This window comes from Poecilia mexicana, unplaced genomic scaffold (assembly GCF_051168715.1).
Source record: "Poecilia mexicana isolate PSO_F unplaced genomic scaffold, ASM5116871v1 scaffold_23, whole genome shotgun sequence".
Taxonomy (NCBI): Eukaryota; Metazoa; Chordata; class Actinopteri; order Cyprinodontiformes; family Poeciliidae; genus Poecilia; species Poecilia mexicana.
In genome coordinates, this window is record NW_028263392.1 from 16,749,184 (window position 1) to 16,771,199 (window position 22,016).

At 37.5% G+C, this 22,016-nt stretch overlaps 1 protein-coding gene across 1 annotated transcript in view; it reads right to left on the reverse strand.

The window, feature by feature from the left end:
* The window catches only part of LOC106922715 (plexin-B2-like), a 120,976-nt gene that overhangs the window by 41,360 nt on the left and 57,600 nt on the right, over positions 1-22,016 (reverse strand). Inside the window, exon 4 of the mRNA XM_088003291.1 lies at positions 5,548-5,607. The gene's annotated coding sequence lies outside the window, so the exon portion shown is untranslated. The remainder of the gene's footprint in view (positions 1-5,547; positions 5,608-22,016) is intronic.

Sequence of the window (22,016 nt, forward strand, 5' to 3'; positions counted from 1 at the left end):
CTCCATCAGTCCCAGAGACGACGCAGTCTGGAGGAACAAACGGCACCTGAGGAGTTCCTGGGGAAAATAAAACCGATGCGATGAAACGGCGCTGATCTGAGAACAGCTGCCTGGTTAGAGTTGGTCCGATCACTTCCCTCCTCAGCAGAACTTCTCTAACTTTTAACTTTTAAAATGTCTTTATTTAACTATAAGCAAGTTTTGTGGCTCAGTAGCGAATTTGGTTGGTAATTATTTGTATAATAATGTGTTTATAAACCCAATCTGACCCTTAGCCGGTGTCCATTTTCAGTTCTAATACTAAATCGACATTAAAGCTGCAGAATGTACCTTTATGTCACCATAATCTCTGAAAATAATAAATCCACTGCCTTCTCTAAGCGTTAACCAATCAGTGACAGGAGGCGGGTCTTAGCTCAGTCAATCACTACCCCTCTCTGCTACACTACAGCTAGCTTAGCTTGACTTGAATGCTAAAGCCAGTTAGCATAGCCACCAAAGATAAATGTAATGGTAAGTTGTTCACAGCGGATACATGAGAATGATTGGCAGCACTAAGACCCTCCTCCTGGCTCTGATTGGTTGTTTTGGTGCATTTCTTCAGATGGCAGTAACTCAGGGAGGAGATCGATCTTTTCACAAACTTTCTGTCTCAAACTGTCACAACATAAAGACAGTTTTAACAAATATATATATATATATATATATATATATATATATATATATATATATATATATATTTTTTTTTTTTTTAAGAGTCATTTTAATCTTAAGGTTTCTGGTGAAAGAAATGGCCACAAAAAACGAGGCAACATGTTTGGTTGTGTATTTCTTGGTTGCAATAAGATTAAATCTTACACGGATTAAAGCCCTGTTGATTTTCCTTTAAGAAGAATCAGTTGTTGGTAGCTCTGCTAATCCACCTCTTTTGCTTTTGCTGCTTCCCTTTAAATCTCTGTCTGGTTGGATGGTGAGAAGATGTTGGAGTGGGGGATATGATTTGAACTTCCTCTTTGTCTGCTTTCCGTCCATGAAGTCTTTCTCCTCATCTGGCATTAGGGGTCAAAGTTCAGGTATTGTTTGAGCTTTTAGATGCTAATTAGCTGCTCCCGGTTGTAAAAACACCTGGTTGCCATGGTTACATACAACAACTATGTGAAAGTAATTGCCAGCTGCAAGCTGAGACGAGACACACGATTGTTGAAATAATCGCCAACTAATTTAGTAATCGATTCATTGATAAATGGAGTAAACAGGCTAAAAAAGGCAATTTGCTAAAGAACATAAAGCATTAATTAATAAAAAAAACTGTACAAAAAATACAACCATTTTGCATTTAAAATAAAAAACTAGCTTAGCTTCACAAGGTTCATATTTTGTAAATAAAAACTGAGCAGATCAGCCCTAAACTGTTAAGTCAAGCTGTTTTTTAGCAGCAAATGATCAAATGTTCACTAAAGGTTATTGCATTTATTCAAATGTTTATTTTCGTATTTAAAAATGATTTGAACTATTTGTTTATTTGCATCTTTTATGGATTCCTAATGTTTAAAATATATTTAAGTGGTTAAATAAAAAATCTGCAGAATGTGCTAACTTTTTTATCCAATCAATCACTGGAATAATCGATAGAGTAAAGGTTATTTGCAGCCCTGTGTGTCTGGCATGTTATGCAGGGAAGCTGTGACTCCTTTCCCTTCCACCGTCTGTGGAAGCAGCAGCTCAGTGACCGCAGTTTCTTTAGGGAGTCCAGTTATTCCCCGGCTCAGATAAGAAGTGAAAAGGACCGATTCAGTGGAGGGGAAACGGCAGCGAAGGACCGATAACATTTATCAGCAGGCAGGGATTCATGCGGCGGCCAAAAAGCATCAGAGATGGGCGCCATGTTTGGTTCCAAGAAGTAAAATCAAAACTGAGCGGGCTGAGTTCTTAATGATAATTAGGATTAAATCACAACTTAATTACTGTAAGGGAGTTTAATGGAAGTTGGACAGCTTTTAGTCAAACAATAAATGAATCAAATGTGCTTTAATTTATGCCAAAATTCAAGCCAACTTAGACAAAGTGAACCCTAATCTCCAAAAACCAGATCCTACAAGGTCCCAACTGGAAATGAATTCATTTAATATACAAGATGGCATCGCAAGGAAACAACAACATTAGGTAGAAATATTGAAGGGACAACGAAAGACATTAAAATTTAGGAACTAGAAGGAAAGCCAAACAAAAAAAGCACTTCTTGTTGCAGCGCCCCCACAGGCCCGGAGGGGAACAGGTTGCTCAAAGGGTTTGGTTGGTTTGTCTCAATTTAGTGTGAACCCTCTGAAGATTCAGGCAATAAAAGAGTCAGAAATGTACTTTTAGTTTCAACAACAAACACTAAACCTGACAAACGCTTTGCTCTGAATCCGACTCGGCGTCTTTTCGCCTGATTTTATTCTCCAAAGAGACAAACATCCTGCCACATAAACCCAGAGTTCATCAGAGGAAAATGGCAGGAGGGCTGATGAACTGCTTCGTTTATGCTTCTGCAACTTCTGCTGATAAATCAACTTTAAAGCAGGCTGTCATTGAAAGTTCTGGTTGCAAAGTGCAAGTTGGTGACATCTCAGCAGGGCAGCGGCACAGAGAGCAGAAACAGAGTCGGGTCGGCATCAGAACAAAGGCCGACTGTTGGGAGGAGAGATAAAAACAGAGGGCCACTCAGACCAGTGGTGCAACAAAAAGGAAAACAGTCAACCAGTTTGCTCCCAGTTTCCACAGAGATGGAAATATGATGATACGAAAGTTTTGAAGCCAAACAAGAAACCAGAACCCAAATATTCTGTTTGTCCTTGTTGAAAAAATTAATTCAACCTTTCAGAAACCGAAGTATCTAAACGTTAGGATTATTTATCTGACGTTAACTGGACCAAACTTCTCATATAATATGTAATTTAATACAATTATATGAAAAGATTAAAGCATTTTTCTGATTACTGATAGGATAGAGCAGGAGCTTCTTAAAGAGATAGAAGCCCCATTTATGTTTTTATTTTAAAACTAAAATAAAGAAAAATAGAAAAATAGGGATTTTTTAAAAAAATGAAAAACTTCTTATAGCAAATATTTATCAAAAATTGTAAGTTGAGTTTTTAAAAGAAGGCTCTGCAACATTTGCGGCTTTAAACAAATGTTGTGACTTTCTGATTTAATCATTTTTACTATTTTATTTAGATATTACTTTGCTTATTGATTAATATAATTGATCATATTTATGTTATGCGATTGTGTACATCACTGGTTCTGTGGCTGTTTAAAATGCTCTATAAATAAAATTGGTATTGTACGGAAGGAACGTGGGCATGTTTGGATTGCAAGGGTTGCAGATGTTTGGTCTAGTCAAAGTACACACAAATCTAATTGGGAATCTTTGGAGTATTAATATTTTTTCAGGTTTTTGAAGGTTTTCCTGCTTCCTGGAGCCTTGCAGGTGTAAATCCAAAGTCGGATCAGCAAACTAAACTAAATTTATTCTTTAATCACTCGGGAACGAATGGAGAACCGCGGAGCGGCGGGAAGGACAGGAATCAATCTCCTTAAATAAATATGACTTGGATCAATACCCAGACGTGTTTCTGCTGAGCCGCGAGTAAAGAGAGGAGAAAAAAAACATGATTCCAACTCATGTCAGTAAATTTGCGGACAGATATGCAGATGTAATTTGGTGCCGGACCGAGTGACTAACCGAAACCTGAGCAGAGATCCTGAAATCCACACATCTGCCGGCGTTCCCGTTGGAGCGGCCGTCGCTCTTCCCGTTCGGCTCGCGTTTGAAACGCCGTCAGCGCGTCCCGATGTCAACTCATTTTGAAGTCCTTATGATGTTGTGAGTGAAGCCCTCAGTGGGGCCGGATCCGGATCGAGACGTTTAACATGAAAAGATGAAACTGGGATTCGAAGGAGGGGAGAAAACCCGGAGCTGACAGGTGTTCTGTCGCTGCCTTTAACGGATCAAAGGACGTCAGAGCCGATTTGAGCTGGAATGAATCAATCAGCTCCCAAAAACAAAGCGAAAGAGTTTTATTTGTTTATCTGCTGATAATGTGAAACTATCGGTGAACGAAGCAACAAAAAAGTTTTAGGTTGAATAAAATGACCTCAGATTTTTTGGATTTATGAGTCAAAGGTTGATGTTCACGTTTAGTTAGATCTGTGATCTTCCATCTTCTCCTGCTGAACCAGTTATGGTAAAATATAAATCATCAGATTCGTCTCCAACAGGGCGAGAATATCGACTGAGCAGCAGGAGAAACGTTGCACCACTTCTTTTTTATTACAAAAAACCCCCAAAAAACCAAAACATACTTCTTTTTAACTTAAAGATAATTTTAAACACTGGAGCTATAAATAGTGTAAATTTAGCTATGATGCTAATTAGATCCACCAGGCACTAAAGTTATTTTATTGATGCTGTTCATGCTCAAACTGAAATTGAGTCAAATATATCCTATAATGCCATTGCTTTTTTATACTTGCATTATTTCAAACGGATAAATCCCACTGCTGTTCATGAAAACTGTTGCAAATTGAATTTTTACGTATTTTTGAAAGGTTTCAGGTTTTTATCCTGCAGGGTTTTTAATACAGCTGGAAGCTTTTATATCCTGTGTCCTTATGAAAACAAGTCACCGTTTTCATAATCAGCATAATTAACTATTTCTACAATTATCCCTAAATTATATTACTTCCTAATATCTTAACAGCAGCATTCCTCATTTCCATTCCTTATAGTGTTGCTAAAAAGCCTCAAACCCAAAATTAGAAATAACTTTCATAATTTTGGTCACAGGTTATTCTGACACATCGTTTGCATAAAAATTTTTCAATAAACTCACAATTCATCATTAGCCTGAAAAAGCGCAAGAATGACTGATGAAATCCAGCAGCAAACAGAAAAAACCTGCTTTGATCTGACTGATAAAACAATATTTAATCACACAGTTGGTATCTTATTATCTTCATTTTATGTCATAAACTGTTAATATAATCTGAAATAAACTGTTCAAGTTGGATTTTCTTGACATTTGCAAGCTTTATTTAAAACCATAATTAGTAGAAAAGTTATGAAAAGATCTAATTATACAAATGCATCAGTGATGAACACAATGGATCAGTCAGAGGAGAAAAATGATCCATTTGGAGTCAAGCTGCTTCCATCAAAGCTCTGAAAATCCCCAAATAACTCCATATTGTTCAATGTGTTTTAGGGTTGTGAAGGAACTCTGCAGCTAAAAAGATGAATCCTATTTTTCCTCCTTGCATGAAATGACTTCTTATCCTCCCACCTGCTCTGCTGCTGCCGGTTAAACCATCGAAAACGTAATTACTGTCACTACTGGAGAGAGTTAGGAGATAAAAGCAGCCGGCAGTTCATCCTGCCAACAATCCCAATCATTTTATTTCATTATTAACCATAAATCCACAATGGAAATGAAAACCTCTTCAGATAAGCTTCTGATGGAGCAAACAGGAAGTAATTCATTTAACAATTGGATAATTAATCACCTCGTAATTCAGGCTAATCACAGCTTCAGTCTGAAGGGCGGATTAGTCCACGAGTCGAGCCTGGGAAAAAGACACAAAAAGAGGAAAAAAATTAGTCCAGAAAACAAAAAACAAACAAATTGTTCTGGATCATTTAGGAGAAACTTTCTGTTAAATTCATAAATTTTAAATCAGCCTGGAGGCTCCGGAGCGGGAAGCAGACTGCAGCCAATCCTGCAGATTTTCAGCTCAAACTTCTCACAACAGAACATCAGCTTGTTTCTGTTCAAGCATTTAACTGTTTTCATCTGCTGACTTAAAAAGTTTGGGAGACTTTTTTCACTCTAACCCTCAGAAATGCATACAATACAAATGCATACAGACAGAAAGAGTTCCCGCGATGTTAACAAGGCTGGTGAAACGATGCGTGTGTGTGTGTGTGAGAGAGAGAGTGATTGTTCTCTGGAGCCAGAAGACAGAGATATGGCCTTCATTCCTGCTCAGATTAAAGGATTTAGAGCAAGAAGGCTTATTACAGATCCAAAGAGAGAGAAGGAGGCAGAGCCTGCCCTCTTTTTCTCTCTGTTCAAGGCTGATTAAAACAAAGATAACGCTCCCTCCCAGGCTGAGACCCACAAACACACACGCACACCGACTCATTAAAATCCAGCCAGAACAATGATTCCTCTGAGATGTGGAGGATTTTAACCTGTTGGACGTTCGGCACATTTTCCAAAAACCTCCTACTGTCAGTGGAAGGAGTTTTAAAATGAACCCACTGGATTAACCCCCGATGAGCTGCTGAGGCTAATTAGCTCCAAACTGCTTTCACTGTTAACAATACAGACAAAAAGAAGAGCTCTGATGGTCAAAGTGTGAGCAAACAAACATTAGCCTGACTAAAGTCTTCTAAATACAACATGCAACCAAAATTCTAAAAGTTATTTTGAATTTTAGGTTTGAAGCTTTTTAGCGACACTCATCCACTAAGGAATGAAACGAGTAATACCAGTATTAATAATAATTGCAGAATTAGTGAATTATGTGCATGTATTTTGACTAAGGATCTTCAAAAACTATAATCAATGATAAAAAAGTGTGTAACATTTAATTTATTGAGAAACTGGATAAAAGCATCAGGGGGAGAAGGGTAAAGGGATTTTTTAATATTGAGTTGAAGAATAAACATCTATATTTTCTCAAAAATATATGTTGAAATTCAAATTGTAAAACTGATTTCATGATGCAAACAGCTTGTGGGACTGCGTGGAAATGGGATTCTGCTGTATTTAGATGCATTTGAAATAGTGCAACAACCGCAGTAGCAACCCTTCAGCCCAAAGAGGGCAGCACTGAGTAAAAACTAAATTTACACAAAAAAGTCAAAATTTGCAAAGGAACATAAATATTGCACCTTAAATAATTAATTTACACAGCTTAACTTCAAAACAAAGTTTATTTAGTTAAACTATTTTCCACCGCTGTCCGGTGTGTGAAACAGCTCTATGCAGTTTGGGACATTTTCCGTTACAACTGAGCAACAGCTCTGTGTGAGTAGGGTTACCATAGCAACAAAGCAAACGCAACAAGTTAAACATCCTTAAATATCCAAACATGCTCAGTTGCTGCTGTGAATTTTTATAAAGGGATTCTAGTAACTCTGTGTCCCTGAGTCTAGCCAATCAGTGGCCAGCATTTTGACTTATTTTCAGCCCAACTAGGCCAGAACTTTAAATCCAACTTTACTAAAGATAAACTCTTAATTTTTCCTTCCTATTGTCGCGAGCTGCATGCTCATCATCTTCGTTTTGCATCGACTCCATTGAAAATTAATTTTATTGTCTATTAAATCAAACCAGATATAAGCAGACTGATGTTTTCCAGGCTGGATGTTGCGTTTCTTCTCCCGCTTAAAGCAGTTTTTAATTATGAAGTGAAAATGAGGAGGAAGAGGTGCAGACACCACCAACGAAGTGGTGAATTATGGAGCAGGAAATGTATCTCTGTAAGAAGCAGATGTTCGGTCTGGTTGTCTCTGGAAGGATGAAGAGTAAATCATGTAGTTAGACCAAACATCCAAGCTGCCAGCAGGGAAATAATTAAACCAACCAGATGGACGTTTAATAGAAACTTGGTGATATTCAGGTGGGAGACGAGATAAATGCATTTAATAGTAAGAAGAGATTTTCATCTAAACTGAAACTCAACCAAAGGTGAGAGGATGAAAGAAGAATCACTTTTTAAATCATTGTGTACCAAATTTATTGACTCTTTTAGTAACATTTGTTTAATTCAGTGATGAACATAATTAGACCTGACAGGTGGAAATATGAAAGGAAGAGACGGACGGACCGGTGGATGGATGGATGGATGGATGGATGGATGGATGGACGGACCGGTGGATGGATGGATGGACTGACAGATGGACGGACGGACAGACGGACGGATGGATGAATGGATGGATGGATGGACGGACGGACGGATGGATTGACGGACGGACAGACAGACGGACGGACGGATGGATGGACGGGTGGATGGATGGATGGATGGATGGATGGATGGATGGATGGATGGATGGATGGATGGACGGGTGGATGGATGGATGGATGGATGGATGGATGGATGGATTGTTATATAATAACACTATGAATCAGGTTATTTTTTCTTATTCGTCTCCCTGAATTTGGACCCGTTTGATGGTTTTAACCCAGAAATCCTTCAGCCTGTAAATAAAAGCAGCAAACCGCCGTCTGCAGACACATTTTTATTCCTGTGAAAGATGCTAAACTAAGACCAGCCTGTGAAAGAGCGCCTTTATTAGAAAGCAAAGGAACCGCCAGGGAGACGGCGACGCGGAGAGGTGAAGATCCGCGTGAATATCAATGAGCTGGACGGAGATAAAAGGGAGAGAAACGAGGAGATCTTCCCGTTTAAAACGCTCCAATCTGGGACACGATGGAACTAATCCCTGATGACAGCGGCCCTGGAAACACGCTGCATACCGCCCAACCTGTTGGCACCAACATGGAGGCGTCCGAGTCATCGCCAGCGCTGCCGCCTTAAAGCGCCGGTTCTGGTCCGAAGACGAGCCGGAGAACCAACCTTCATTCTCAGAGTTTGGTAGTAACTTGAGTAACTTTTTAGAAAAGAAAATACTTTTAGGAGTATTTTTACTTTTACTCAAGTAATTTTCTACTTAGTAAAATTTCTGGATTTTGTTCCCACTGAATGAAAAACAAACCAGACACAGACCTGCAGTTTCTGTTAAAGTTTCTTAAGTTTTATTTTGAAAAAATTAAACTTTTTAAAATTTTATTTTGCCCGATTGTTATTTTTGTTACTTATATGAATTATTGTCATTTTGGTCCTGAAAATACCAAAGTTTCCTCAACTTTATATTTCAGTCCGTCTGATGATGTAATTTTTAAATATTAAATTATTGATAATTTGATCAGTTACTCAGAACTTGAGAAACCTTTTTACCAAATACTTTTAGTCTTGAGTAATTTCTTTGGTGGCTACTTTTACTTGAGTAAAAATATGTCATAGTTCTATAATATAATAATTCCTGAATATCGATCCAGTGGCTGATTATTTCACTTATAAAATGACATTTCTCACATGCTATAAGTGAAATAATCTGCCACTGGAACTAATAATTTTTCATCAATATTTTTTCATCTTTTTGAAGGTGATGTAAGTTTATATTCTCATTTCATTTCCATTATTTTTGTGGCAGTTTTACTCACTTTTTCACTCATCTTTTCCAAAATAAAGGAGCGTGGTGCTTTGCTGGGAAACAAGCTCGGCTCACCGTTTAATTTTTATGCACACAAACTGAACAACACACGACTTGTTTATGACAATAATGACCAATTATCAACACAGAATGATGCCGGACGTTTGCTAATGGCTACAAAAAACTACGGTTGAGATATTTAAACAGAGATATATGTGGATTAAAACTTTTTTGTCTCGTTTTTGTTTTCAAACGTTATCGCCTCTGCATCCTGTGTGAATATTTGGTCAAAAATTGCTGCGTTTTATGCTTAAATTGCACATAACAATCATAATACTTCATCTTTTTGGTGTTTTTCCTCATAAAAACACATTATTTTTCCATTTTAAAAGGAACAAATGAACTTGCATGCCTTAAAAAAAACACACAATCACGAACCGCAGGTGTGTCACACCTGCTGTGCGAACCAAAAAAGAAGCGCAGAAGCATCGCAGCGGGCCACACCTCCTGCAGCGCCGCGCCGCAGTTAGCTCACCCTACTGCTAATTAGAAAAGAGCTGCTGGGACGTCTGATAATGTGCGGGAAGACGCCAGTGATGGCGGGTTGATGCAGGTGGTAATTTTCAGAGCGTCTCCACCCGGCCTGGACCAGCCGGGCCGGCTCACTGCAGCAATCTGAGGCGATGCACGTTTTGGGAGATAGAAGAGCCAATAAGAGAAGACGTGAGCGTGGGAGACTGAATTAGGTTCAGCAGAGGTGTGTGTGATGTTACAGGCCTGCTGTTTGCCGATACACACCGTGTGTTTATGTTTCTGTGACAAAAGCAGGAACCTCCAGCTGCAGGGAAGCATGCAGTCAGAAGGTGACTGATGGAGAGTGCTGATTCATATTCATTCACACACGCTGCAATGCAAAAACCCGCAGATTCTTATCCATCGCAGGCGCCAGCTGGATCCAAAACGAATACAAGCAGCTCAAACATGATGAACCAGGAGGATTTAGCTGCAGCTGCAGGAGGGACAAGGAGCGCTGCAGCTGGTTATCCAACTGGGGTCAAACTGGGATTAGAAACTCAAATTCTTAATAATGTTTTCAGAAAATATTGAGCCTCCAGTAAAACCGGTTTGACGGGAAAACGACTCTTCAGAAATCTTTAATCTGATGTCAGTAAGAGTTCAGGTTTCAAACACTTTTCTCACAGTTAAATTCAAGCTGTTTAAACTTTTCCAGCAACACTTTGGAGATAAAAACACTAAAGAATTCACTATTATATGATATAATTGATCAGTTTTTGGCCTTTTATTGGGGCAAAGTAAATTAAAATATAACAAAATTTCATGTTTTAAAATGTCGCCCTCTAGGCCTGACTGATGTGAGAACACAAATTTAATTTTAAAAAATCATGTAATTTTAATAACTTTAACATATAAAATATAAGATGATAAATCAATCATTGAGTCAGAAAGAATAATAAATATTCGTTACACTGAAACAATCCAAACAAATCCTGTTAAGATAAATGAAATGCTTAAACACAATATGCAAAGAACGTTACAAAATAATCTCTAAGTATTCTCACCAGGGTTTCTATTTAGGAAATAGAAATGATTTTGGTGGTTGTACCCGACGTAAAACAGAAAAAGTTTAATCTGATTTAACTTCAGACAGAAAGGCAAAAATCTGTATATCATCAACCTTTTCTTTGTTTTCTGTAAACTCAGTGGAGGCGCAGGGAGAAACGCTTTTCCTAAAGTCAACTACAGAGTTTAAAAATCTGATTTTACAGTGTTTGTGATGAAACATTAAAAAATAAAAAACTACTGAGCATCAGGAACAGATTTTAAGTTTACATTGTTGCTGCTTTTGTTGAAAATACTCTAATTCACAATTCAGTGGGAATTTAATATAATCTGAATATAATTCAATATTTATGTTTATTCTAAATTGCTCCTTTAGGATTAATAGATATTTTGTGAAAAACTCAACTTAATCTCATTTGTTCCAGTTGAAGTAAGTAGAGTGATTAGCTGTTTACATTTGTTGTGGTAGGACAAAAAAGATTGATTAGCTGCGTTTCCATTACAAATGTGTGCAAAACTTTGATTTCTGATAATATATAAAAAAAACTATTTCACAATTACTGTTTTCATTTAATACAAAAAAACAATTAAATTCATACGTGAATAAAATTGTTCACGTGATAATTCATTAAAAACAGTTTTCCTCCTCCTATCACTTCTTCTTTGTCGTTTCCAACAGTAGTAACATCTTGTTAATTACAACTCGTGATTTGAAAGAAAAATCCCCCCCGCACCCCTGCAAGATCGGCGTGCTTCCATTAAGCAAATTTATTTTTGAAATGTCAAATTGCTCCATTTTAAGGTTAATGGAAACGTGGCTACTGGTGCAAGTCTGCTTTTATTTTCTCTGTTGTGTTTAATTCATTTATTCAGACTTCAAAACACTAAAATGATTTGTCATTAAATAACTTCCTAATTAAGAAACCTGAATTTTTCTGCTCCATTTTGTAGTTTTATTCTGTTCTCTCAACATCTCCTTTCCTGAGTCGAAATATCAGACAGAGCTAATTTCAACTTCTTAAAGGGAAACGGGTGAAGTTAGTAGAAATCCTGTATTTGCTGATGAGCACAGAGAGGAGAGGAAGCAGAGGAGGAGACGGTCGATGAAAAAGTTCGTTAACGATCCTCTGCTTCACGAGGAAAATCAGAGGGTGGAGAAAGTGTCAAACCATTAAAACTGAAAAGCAGAAAACTGCTGGAAAACATTTAGGAAATTATTAAAAAGTAAAAAACTACAACACATACAAGACAGTAACATGAAGAGAAAGATGAAGAAGATTTTTCTAAATATTTTCTCTTTTTTGAGGCTGTTTATCATTTTCCTGGAAACGAAGACCTCATGCAACGGAAGCAGAAAATAAAGAAATGATGTTTCTGGAAGAAGTTTGGAAAGATGGAGGTGAGGAAACGATGAACCGATCCGATTCCCATCAGCCGCTGCCAACATTCATTTCAGGCTGCAGCGAAGCCAAGACGACCATCTCTTTAGTAAGCAGGAGTCAGAGCTGCAATATTGAGACGATTTGGTTTGGAATATAAAGCGATATGGACTCAGAGCGCCACAGGCCGTTTTAATATACGGTTTCCCCCTCAGTTCTCCTCCAAACCCGACAATAGCTGGATATTAGTTTCCTGCTCAGGAGTTCAGACGCTGCATCATTAATGCACTTTGTTATCCACCATGGAGGTAACATCAAGCACCACAGTAACTGGCTTTCTCATTACTCTCTTTATCTGCCTTATTCATACAACTCAGTGGTTTTATCATTTTGATCGTCTTTTTCAACAGAGTAATAAGAAAATGTTAAAATTTCCAAGGTTTTTATGAAAATATGAACAAAATATGAACTCCAGGAAGAATCGACACAACTGTTAGTTATTCACTCCAATAATCTGACCAGCAGACCATCAACCGCGTTCAATAACTTATCTAAAATAATAAGTAAAATTAAGTTTCACAGACATTTTCTGTTTATAGAACCACAAGGATGATAGAAATGGTGGACATATTAAGGCCTACGGTTTTTAATTTATGCTTTTATCCCCTTACCAATTAATATTTTTCTGAACATATTTCAGTTATTCTGTCCTAGAAAAGAAATATTATTAATAGGATTATTTTAGTTATATTTACAGGACATTTGGTAATGGTAATAGAAGAAAAAAAAGTAAAAAGGAAATAAAAGAAAAGAAGGAAAAAGGTAAAAAGCATCTAATTTCATTCAGAATGCTAAGCGAGGGCCTGGTAGCAGATTTTAGCTTGAAAACTAAAAAACTGACAGAATTTATTGGCGATCACAAAGTAAATGAAAGAGCGAAGCTACTGTTGGTTGAGTGTCAGAGGTTACTAGTTTTAATGAGAAAATAGAAAAATAAATCTTAGTTTTCATAATAGATGTATAATAAACCATCATTTCACATCGTTTTGCATTAAATCTGTGAACTAGTCAGGAAACACCATGAAACAACTTCATTTCTGTTTCCAACCAAATATCTCTGTAATTCTGGTGGGTCAGAATTACATCTGTTCAGTCTGTAGCTGCCCTGTTATAATAAAACACAGAGGCTGTAAATATTCCTCGCTGTATTGACTGAGTGGGAGAGAGACAAATTGCTTTGAACTTTTCAACTGTGGGCGCGTTAACCGACCCATGGGGAGGCAGACGCGGGGAATTGGTCATTTTCTCCAGCTTCTATCTGATCCATCGTCCTGAGAGGTGAACGGCAGTTCCTCCTCTCTCAAAATCCAATTACTGAAGTTTTTGGAAGTGAAAGTTGCTCTTCTACGTTGCTCTCTCATTTACCACAGCAAAGTTTATGTTCTTCTAGCATTCAGTACTTATTGCATTTATGTAATCCTAAGCAATATATAAAAGAGTAAAACTTTTTTTAGCCAAAGTTTCTTTAAGTTTTTCTTTTAAAGCACCAAGACTTTCTTGTAATCTTTTAAAGTGGTCAGATCAATAGTTCCCCAGACTATCTGAAAGGACTTTAAACGTTTTCTTTGGACTTTAGCAGCAAAAAGAGCTCTATAAACTACAATAAGCTGCAGTACCACAGTGTGCACACAAAAGAGGAGCAGCTGCTTTAATAGCTGAGAAAATAGGCCTGCAGAGTCAAATCTGACATTAAGGTCACTTTTATCAGTCATTAGCTGAGTTTCCATTACAAATATGGAAGAAATTTTATTATTATTTCGCTAATGTTGAAATAAAACGTGATTTTACAATTTCTATTAAATAAGGAACGCAATTAAAATCACAGCTCATTAAAAAAAACCTCGTCCTCCGACCACTTCCTGTCGGTTTCTTTGTCATTTCCGCCAGTAGCAACATTCGATTGTTGATCACGACTCTTTAGATGCGAAAAAAGTGTTTCCATCACAGTTTTGCAAAATTGGATCATTTTAATAAAGCTGAAAAACTACCTAATCCTGGCTCAAAAGCTTTTTCGCAATTGACTGTTTACACAAAGCTAATTTATTTTCGTAATTTTGATTTGTGCAATTACATGAGGATGTTTTTACAAAAAATTAGCTGAATGAGCTGAAATTTCTAAAATCAATGTAGCTCAATTCAAAAAATAAACCTGGTTTGATTCTCCTTACATCCAACTAAAACCTGAAATTAAGTCTCAGTTTCCTCTCTACATCCCATAAATACAGCCTTCAATATTTATGGACTATTGCAGGAAAACCTGAGACAATAATCCATTAAAATCAGCAGAACATTACATTTCTGAAACATTTTTTACTGTTAGTCTGATCCAATTTCCTAATTTCCTTAGAAACAGAAATCAAAAAGCTCAAAATAATTAATTTGTATGAAATTAGTGGAGGATTAAAGTTGTTTGTACATATTTGACCAAACTTGTGAAGCTGTTGTTTCTAAGTGTTATTACATAAATTTGTATTTCAGTATGTTTAAGTCTGTGTTTAAAAAAGAAATGTTTTAAGTCAGTTCAGTTGTTTTTCCGTATCGGGTCGGCCGATCGGTGCGTCCTCATTCTGAAACTCTGCAGCTTCATCTGGTATTTTTCCAGGTAATTTCCAGGATTTTATGGGACTATATGAACATTCCTGACTGAATTTCAGACAGTAAAACACTATAACTTTAGTTTTTACAAAAAGAATCTTTGTTTTTGCTAAATTTAATTTTACACTGCAGGGAGAAGAGAGTAAAGTAGTGAGCAGGAGGATTGTGACATGATTAAATATCAGCAGAAAAGCCTGAAACTACAATCCAATGCGATGGCCGACTGAATCGCTGTGTGACTTAATAAAAAGCATCTGCAGCCTGAATACGTGTTTCATCACAGCTCCAATAGGTGTTCTCATTTAATTTACTTTTCATCACCTTTCCCTCCGTCAGCGTCGTGTAACCTCACCTCTCCTCATATATTTCCACTCTCTTCCCAGTTTTCACCCTGTCGAACTTTCACACCTATTCACTTTAAATTTAGCTCCTCTCGCTCCTGTTCTTCCTTTCTGTCTCTCACCTTTTCATCATCTCACTTTGTGAATCAACCACTTCTTCCTGTTATTATAAAGTCTGAAATTGTTTTTTACGCCTTACAGTCCAATAAACATCAAGTAATTTGTTTTAGCATAGTAGGTTCAGCCTGAAGAAGGCAAACTACGTTTATACATTTATAAGGACAACCAGGAAGTGGACTACAGGGCAGGGCATTCTGGGTAAATACAACCAAAACTAACGTGTTAGCCTAGTGTTAGCGGGACAAATAGCTTGTGTTTGTTTTTCATATCCTCCAACCACTAAAATCTTATGTCACTCCATTTTTGTTCACATTTTGTGAAACAGGAAGTCGCACTCAGCTTCTTTTTTGTGTCATTTCCTCCAGTGGTTCTTGGTGCAGCGCCCCCACAGGCCAGGAGGGGAACAGGTTGCTCTAATAGTTTGGTTGGTTTGAGAAGCTGAAAATATAACAAAGATTGAATCTATCAGACTATCCGGTGTGCAAATAGCCGTGGTGCACAGCAGGAAGTTGAAGATAACCATCAGGGGTCACTTTAACCAAATACTTTTTGTCTTTTCTCATTTTATTTAAACTATGATGGAAAATCTGAAGGCTGTCCCTCAATTCAATGCACAGACATTTTCAAGTTAAACCAACTGAAAACTTGGATCACACCGGGTCACCAACAGGAGAGTAATCCCAAACACAGCAGCTAATCTACAGAAAAATGGCCGATAAATAAAAGAATAATAGCGTTGCTATGGTCTAGTCAAAGTCCAGACCTCCACAATATGGTGCAACTAATGTCTGCAACAGTGAATAAAGTGGAACAATATTAGAAAAGTACAGAAAACCACTTCTGATGATGTGTTTTTAAATGTTTGATAATGTTAAAGTTCTTCTTCGCTCCGTTTGGCTGTTTATGGAGAACGGCTCCAAAAAGCTCGGTTTAAATCAGAACCACATTCCTGCCTCTTTATGCCCAGACATGGATGAAAACTAATTTCCTGCACAGTCGACTGCCAACGACTTCCCTTTCTGTGGAAGCGGAGGAATGTTTCCCAGGAGGTCGTAACCTCAGGAAGGAGGGGGGGGGGGGTCACGTTTGCTGTCAGTTACAGCAAATTTTATGGTCCAGCGACGACGATGAAAGGCTTTAAGTGTGTAATGTTAATTCTCTGCTTAAACAACACTGGAGCTCGACTTCTAGCGCCAAACAGCAGTAATATAAATAACTTTAAATCAACAATCATCAGATCTGGGTCAGTTGATCAGTTTTTGTCCCGTTAATAAAATCTGAATGTTTCCTGGGAAAAAAAGTTGATTTCTAATAAACATTAGCTGCTGTTTGTTTTTTAAATTAATTCATTTTGGTGCCAATTAGTTCAGTGATTTATAAACTAACAAAAGAGAATTTTGAAAATGGGAATTTAGTGATAACGCGTGCAGAATCAGATGCCTGACTTTTTATGCAGACCTGTGAAAATGCTAGCTGCATTTTCTTTAAAATGTATGCTAATGTAAAAAAAAAAAAAAAAAATTAAATAACATAATTAAAATCACATGAATCAGTTGAAATAATTAAAAAACATGGCGTTCCATGACATGCCAACCACTTCCTATCGTCTTCTTGCCAGTGGTAAGATCTGGTTGTTGATCATGCGACTCATAAAATGTGAAAAAAAAAATCCTTTGCAGTTTTATGAAATAAAATTTGATACTACCAAAAACACCACCTCATCCTAGCACAAAACGTTTTTTAATCAAGTTTCTTCAAAATTGCTTCCTTTAAGAAAATTTATTTATTTTTAAAATGTCAAATTGTGCAATTATATATGGTGAATAGAAACACAGTAGAAATCAATAGAACCAAGGATTAAAGCATGTATACATGTGTTTCTCTACATTAGTCCTCTAATCCTGGAAATGCTCTTCAGACGATGGAAGGCTGAATTGGTAACTGACTTTATGTGTCTCTGAAGGTTCAGGTCAGATTTCAAAAATGCGAAAGTTCAGACAGCTTAGAAAGAGAGAAAAGAAGAACACAGGCAGATATTTTAGCTGAAAACTCAAGATCTTCTTATGTCGTGAAGTCCTAATTTGAGCTGTTAATGAAAGAATGGGGTAAAAATATATAAATAAAGCATCAGAGTTATGAATGTTTTGCCCTTAAAGCTCATCTATAAAAGTCTTTGATGTCCTTACTGGGTTAATATGAAACATATATAGTATTTAGCATATGGGAGGTTTTTGCTTCTAAAAACTTTTCTCCTAACACAGCCACTCTAGTCTTATCTGTCAGACCCTGTAAACTTTAAAATCCCCCCATCGGGTAGCAAAGATGGGCGATCTTAAAGGAGTTGAAAGAGTTCGGCTGATTATCAGTCGTTTCCAGCAGTTCCGCCTCATCTCTATCGAGCTCTTCAGCATCTTTTATCTCATCGATTCACTTCTGCTGCTACCGACATTCACCGTTTTGATTCAATACCCCAAACCAGATAAGGAAGAAAAACGGAGAGACACATTCCTGGTTTCCACTGAAATGGTTCCAGAGTCTCAGGCTGAACTTGTCGGGTTTTAACCACCTCAGCCTCGGATGCAGGCTGGGAAAACTGGTGCAAAAAACAGCTATGGTGCAGAAAATGTCCAGACAGAACTAAAAATAAAATACAGTTTTATGAAAAAGTATCAACCAAAGATTGATAAATTGCTTAATTGACTCTTTGGCCAATCACAACAGCACATTTTGCAAAAAGAAATATGGTAAAACAATATATTGGACATGGATTTCCAACATAAAACTTAATTTTTAAAGCAAATAAATAAAAACGGATAAAAACCCAGATGGGAGGAGAAGAAAAAAAACAGCTTGAAGTGACATTTAAAGATAAAAGCAAAAATGTTTTTCAAGTCTAAAGCTTGAAGTTAAACTTTTAGCTCAATTTGATAAAGATAAAAGTTTAACCAGGAATTTTCTAGAAACGCAAAGTTTTAAGGTTGAGTGTAATGGTTGATGTTAAAAGTTAAAATCTCAGAAAGAAAACATGAAGTGGAAGATTAAAGTTTAAATTAATTTAGAGATTACCAAAACTCAAAGCTTAACATTTAATATCAGCATGAAAAAAATGTTTCAGTTTAAAGTTTAAATTTAAGCCTAAAGTTAAAGTAAAATTAGTTATGAATAAGTTAGTTAAAAAAATATGTTAAATTAATTAATTAAGTTTTAAAAGTAAAAAACATAATTCAACAAATTTAATGTTGGGCATAAAGTCAATCATAGTCCAAATAATTAAACATTTTTATGGAGAATAAAACCACAAAGTTAAACTTTAAGTTAAAGGAACTAAAAGTCAAGATTTACTAAATATTTTCCAACATTTGTTATGTAGTTTAACAAACACAATATGTATTCACACCATCATGAACAGGGAGGCAACTAATGATTGTTTGAGAAAGCGATTATTCTGATAAATGATTCATCTTCACAGACTTAATCGATTATTCTGCTGATTAATCGATTAATTGGATAAAAGAAAATTGGCACATTCTAACTGAAGTATTCAGACTCAAAACATTTTTTCAGTTACTGAAATAATTAACTAAACCACAGAGAATCTGATTAATGATAATGACTCAGAATTCGTTTTTTCCCGTATTTAGCAGGAAGAGCATGTCCACTGTCCAGAGCCAGGTGGCTGTATGACAAATCGTTTCCAAATTAAAGACGCAAAGTGACAGTCGTCAAGCCGACTGCAGTCTGTCCGCCGATCCAGCTGCCATTTCTTATCGCAGATGCTGCCCGACAGCCGGGGACGCAGATAAGACGAGACGAATGGCAACAAATGGAAAGATGGAGAAAGACAGACAGAATAAAGGACAAACCAGGAGATAGGAGGATGTTATCCGATGCAACGACACGGTTCTGATTCTGTTTCATCTTCAGTGCAGCAGCTGCAGGAGGTTGGAGGGAAAACTGTCAAGTAATCATTTAAAGTAATGAAATTAAACATGCGCCGTTTTATTTTGGAGCATCAGGGTAAGTGGGGCGGAGAGTTGGTGTTTTTTCCTTCATTTTCAGTCCAGAGCTTTCCAGAAAAGTAATGAAAACGTCTCAACACTGCCGCTGGTTCTGCGTCTGCAGCAGAACCAGCGGCAGACGGGTCCATTCATCACGGCAGAGTGCTGAGGTCACCAGCAGGGGGCTAATTACCCCGATACCTCCCCACTGAAATAAAACCTCTAAGATGGAGGGAAGCTTTTCTTTACCTCCACTTCACTCTGGGTTCGGTTTTCCTCTCATTTCTGTTGGTTCCTTAATGTTTCTCTTGAATCTTCTTCTGTTTCTCCTGCTTTTATTGCCTATTTGCAGTCATTTACCCATAATGGTTCCTCTGCGCCTCTGGTGGGTTGTTTATTATTCTCAGTCAAACTGGGCCTTCTTATTCTGATACTTTGTTTTGTGATCATTTAGCTACTGATTTGATTTAAGTTGTGGTAATTTCACTTCATGTTTACAGTTTATTCTGTTTTTAATACTTTTCAGGGAGGAAGCACTTCATTTTGATGCTTTTGTTGAATCACCAAAATGATTTCTGTTTGCTAAAAGCCAGAAAACCTAAAAGAACATATTTTAAAGAGTTTTAGATTTGAGATACTAGCTCCAGAAATGAAAGTGTTGGACCCAGTAGAGAACTGGGAACTGGTTCTTTTGCAGAGCGGCTGTTCAGAGCATGTCGGTGCAGGACTCATCGGTCTCAGCAGCATCTTCAAGGTCTCCGGATTTAGTTCTGGAGTCAATTTGGACCAGAATTTGTCTCGTTCCTGAGCACTATAATGGTTGGACATTCCCATCATATCTGTACTGGGTATAATGGTTCATCAAGCATCTGTTACCTTAAACATGTCAGTTAACCAATTAGAAGTTTGTGGAGGGAAACTAAAACATCTGACCAAAGTCAAAGTTTAAAAGATATCAACCAAATGCATGTAAACTGACGAGTTCAAAGAAAGCAACCGAAAAATAAATCTTTTAATATGTTCTAGTTACGTTTCCTGGCTTTTAGAAAGTAAAACAAGAAAAGAAGGTGTATGTAAACTTCTGGCTTCAGCTGTAACATAAGTTGGAAGGTTGACATCATTCCCAAAGTGTTCCGTTGGAAAGGATACGGAAAAATGTCAGTTTATTTGTAGACAATGTCATGATGTTCAACAATAATTTGCTCATTCTGCAACAGTAGCGATTTTATCAATTTGATTTTTATCATCGTGAGAGATCATGAAATCATCAGCATAAAGGGGTCGAATATTTCATATTTATGGATGTCGATAATTAAGTTTGTAGTTAAAACGAGACAAAATGTGGAAAACTTCATGTTTTCTTTTCCATTTTACTGCATAAACATAATAAATGATGACTGTTTGTGGACTGTAAGCAGAAATGAAGCGTTTCTGAGGCGATGTCTGAATATGATTTATTGTAAATCAGAGCTGATAGAGTGTGTGTGGGAGTCCCACAGTTTGGGGTGTGTCTGGTGTTGGATTTCCACTCTGTAGTCTGAAAACATTTGGCTGCCATAATGAGGTTGTGTCTGTAAAAGCCTGAGCTTTACGAAGCGCAGCGAGAGAAAAACTCAACAGCAGAGACGATAAAGGAAAGGAAAAACTCCAGAATCCCCGGAGTTCCTGCCCTCCTCCATCTTTATCCCTCCATCCTCACTTAGTGTGCCAACACGCTCCTCTTCCTCGCTCCTCTTCCCCCTCATCTTTCTCCTCGCTGAAACATAAAACCCGGGTAATCCTCATGATCCTGGCCGGTCTGGAGGGGAGGGGACGAGACACGAGTCAGAACCTCCCAAAAAGGAGAGAAGAGTGATGCAGGGAGGAAGAGATGTCGCCTTACAAACAAGTTTTACGATGCATTTAGAGGTGATTAGAAACGGGACGCTTCATGAACCCGAAACAGACCAACACAGCAGAAGAAGTCACTGATTTATTGCAAAACTCGATGAATAAGCACTTTCATGCAAGTCATAAACCAGCTAGACTATTATTTTAATCGGTGAATGTTTTTTTACATCTTTGATGCTTTTTAAACGCTCAGATTTTCTCTGTACTTTGTAGAAATACAACAAAAGAAGTGAAAAGAAAACTGAATTTGTGAGATGAAGTTTGAGATCAAAATAACAGGAATATGCCAACATTAACCTGCTGAGGCACTGGTTTCCAACCAAACTCTTTGAGCAACCTGTTCCCCTCCTGGCCTGTGGGGGAACAGAGGCTTCTCTACACTAGAGGCGCTGCACCAAGAACCACTGAAGGAAATGGCAGAAAACCTCTGAAGACACTGAGAGCAACTTCCTTCTTCACCAGATGGAAACAAGATGGATTTCATCAGTTGGAGGATTTCTATTTGGTCTAAAGACCAAGAGTTATTATTTCTGCTGCTAGCGCTAGGCTAGCATGTTAGCTTTGGCTGTATCTACCCAGAATGCCCTGCATTGTAGTCCACTTTCTGCTTTTGGAGCGGTGTCAGGTCCAGTGGTAAATGGACTGAACTTATGTAGCACTTTATCCAATCATTTTTGACCACTCAAAGCGTTTACACTAGAGCAGTGGTTCCCAAACTTTTTCTCCTGGGCCCCCCAACCGTTTCCAAACATTTTCTGGCCCTCCCCCCTATGGATTACAAATAGCT